This window comes from Rosa chinensis, chromosome 5, assembly GCF_002994745.2.
Source record: "Rosa chinensis cultivar Old Blush chromosome 5, RchiOBHm-V2, whole genome shotgun sequence".
Classification (NCBI taxonomy): domain Eukaryota; kingdom Viridiplantae; phylum Streptophyta; class Magnoliopsida; order Rosales; family Rosaceae; genus Rosa; species Rosa chinensis.
Window position 1 is genome coordinate 40,261,018 of NC_037092.1, and position 2,933 is coordinate 40,263,950.

At 35.6% G+C, this 2,933-nt stretch overlaps 1 long non-coding RNA gene across 3 annotated transcripts; it reads right to left on the reverse strand.

The window, feature by feature from the left end:
* Window positions 1-449: 449 nt before the first annotated feature.
* Window positions 450-2,631, reverse strand: LOC112168161. Of its 3 annotated transcripts, none has more exons than XR_005800248.1 (5): window positions 2,100-2,631; window positions 1,619-1,700; window positions 1,339-1,414; window positions 969-1,073; window positions 450-746 (listed from the first exon to the last, which is right to left on the reverse strand). It is a non-coding gene; the product is annotated as an uncharacterized LOC112168161 (long non-coding RNA). The 3 variants fall into 3 exon arrangements; XR_005800247.1 differs by having other exon boundaries at window positions 1,619-1,697; window positions 2,100-2,628; XR_005800246.1 differs by having other exon boundaries at window positions 1,619-2,625.
* Between the last annotated feature and the right edge of the window lie 302 nt (window positions 2,632-2,933).

The window sequence follows — 2,933 nt, forward strand, 5'->3', positions numbered from 1 at the left end:
TTCAATTTCGTATTCGATGGGTTATAAGCATGGTGATTTACACCCGTTGCGTGAATGCGCGGGCGGGTCGCTTACACTACACCATAAAATCTTATTGATAGCATTTGAAAAACGCTATGGTAGGATACGATAGCATTTTAGTAAACGCTATGTCTGCCCGAGCTATAATAGATCTTGGGTATGTCATAGCATTTCTACAAACGCTATGAAAAGTTGAACATCCATAGCGTTTTAGAAATGCTATTGAATAGGGCTTTGATAGCACTTTACAAACGCTATCGTTAAACTTTTCATAGCGTTTGGTCAATTGCTATGCTTAAATAATCCATAGCGTTTGTTTAAATGCTATTTATTCACGATCTAATAGCATTTCAATGAGGTTACTGTCCTGTACTTTACGCATTATGCACTTACTATAACATGGATATATAATAATAAGTCCTCAAATCTTTGATCATAAGTGCATTATTTTCATTAATAATCTCAAAACAATCAAAATACAATGTGGCATTCATAAAGTTACACACCTACTGCATTGTCTCAGTGGACAAGTTTTCCTACCTTGTGTAATATTGATACAAATCTAAATAAAATAAAGAATAAAACTATTCCATTACTTCTCTAAAGCAGATCCAGAATTTTCGATGTTGAGTCACTTCGCCACTTATTTGGGAGTATTTACAGGGGATTAGAACTCCTCATTCATGTCCTTCAGGTTATATTCCCATTGTACTGACAGAAATTCCCTGTTCAATTACAGGCAAAGCAAAAATAAATCATTAAATTCATGGAGGTTACCAGACCAGACAAAGAAATGCACAATCTAACCATCCACCACAACCCTGAATATAACTGTATTGAGCAGCCAAAGCTAAAGATACTTTGTTGAAGCATTAAAGTTTCAATGCAAATAGAGAAACAAAAACCAAACAAGGAACAAATATGTATAGAACAACAAATTTCATTACCTCAATTGCTCCAACATTTCAACCCTTGAGCTTGCTCTTAGTCTGTTAAATAACCTTGAACTCGTGATCACTATAAAATTTTGAAGGCATACCACAAGCTAAATTCTGCAATATAGAACATGCACCCTTAGTCAGAAGTCACAGCATTGATTAGACGTGATCTATTAGGAAAGGAACTGAAAGCAACCTCAGAAATTTCAGTATTGATTCCATAGAGAGACATATATCCATGTTGCAACTCTATGAGGTACATATGAACGACTTAATTAGTCCGTAATATAATATCTAAAAATTCACATATGAGTTTTTCCACATTCTGTGTTTGCAAATGCATTTAGATATTTATATGTATGCTAGTTAAGGAACTCACCCAAGATCACTAAGTAGGTAGGTATTTATGAGCATGCAAGCAGCAGGTACAAATGGAACAAATGAGCAACCGAAACCTGGGGAGCAGACAAAAAGTGTGAGTCAACTGCTCATGAAATACACCTCAAGCTTTTGCCTATTTATCAAAGAAAAACCACACCAAATAATTCAAATATTAATTTATCAACTACACAAGACTTCCTAACTCCATGCACTGCAAGTTAGCACTCCAAGAACAACTAAACATATATTGTATTTTTCAATGACAAATCAACCTCTACCTCCAGTGTGTCCAAAACTTTGACAGCACAATCAAGCAACAGGAAAATTCCGCATAGCCCGCACAATGTGAAATGAAGACTGCTGGTTCAAGCAACAAATTTGCAAATAGTTTTCATACATTAAACTAAATATAATGAGACTATAGATATATATATGCCCAATCTCATCCCCATTCATGTATGAGTTTCAAACTGAAAACATGCGTATCTTTCTTGAATTCACTCCTAAATCATATGAAGACAGATAAATCTTATTGAATGTTAGTCAAATCTATTATGTATTTATACTCATATTGAATGTTAGTCAAGAACTTATATCATTTACAATTACCCAGATCTAAATGAAATTGTTAGGAATAAAGTTTCAGCTCAAAAACTTAATTTGCGTTTCGCTTGAGAAGAAACATAAGAAATTGAACTTTAAAAGTTTCTTCTTCAAGAGAGAGAGAGAAAAAAGGAGGAAGTTACAAAAAAAAAAAACCTATGATTTAGGTGTCGTCACATGCGGAGATCAAGAACAGTTTGCAGTAGTTCATGTCAATTTGACAAAGGGCTCTGGGCAATGGTGTGGCCGTCGCCGACAAGATCCGGCATCTTGACATCTTCGCCGTCACGAACTGCGCCTTCAAGATGCTCGTTGTCCTGCTAATGCTTTTAATCATATCTCCGGACTAAGATTAGTCAAACATATATACAGGATAACAGTTAACAAAATTCAAATTGAGACCGAAACCCTAGCCCCCAATCTCAAATTCCCGAACCCTGAAAAATTAATCCCCAATTGATTTCCCTAAATCCAAATCACCCATATAGAGGAAACAAAGAAGAAAACACGGAGAATGGAAGACGATTTACCATTATGTTCCATAGAAAGGAAAAAAAGAGAGAACGAGAGAAAAGATGTGAGGACTCGGGGAGGAGACAGGAGGACTCGAACAGGGTTAAGCAAGTGTTTTCTTATACAAAGTTGAAAATAGTTTTAATTTTATAAACGAGGGAGATGTGGCGCTTTTCATTTTTGAAGCCCGCGTTTCATTTTAGAAGCCCGCTCCCGTATTTTACTCACTTTAAACTTCTTTCATAGCGTTTGCAAAGAAAACAGCTATTATAAATTGAATTAATAGCACTTCGAGTAAAAACGCTATTACTAAATGCTATGAATAGACACTTTTGTTGTAGTGTTAGTAGTCTAATTCCTCAATCTCTAGGCCTCTTTATGTGAATTAGGGACCCTTGAACCGGCTCTAATTCATGTCAAGTGAGTTTCTACGACCCTTGAAGCGGAGTAGGAATATCATGAAAGGGAATTTTGGTC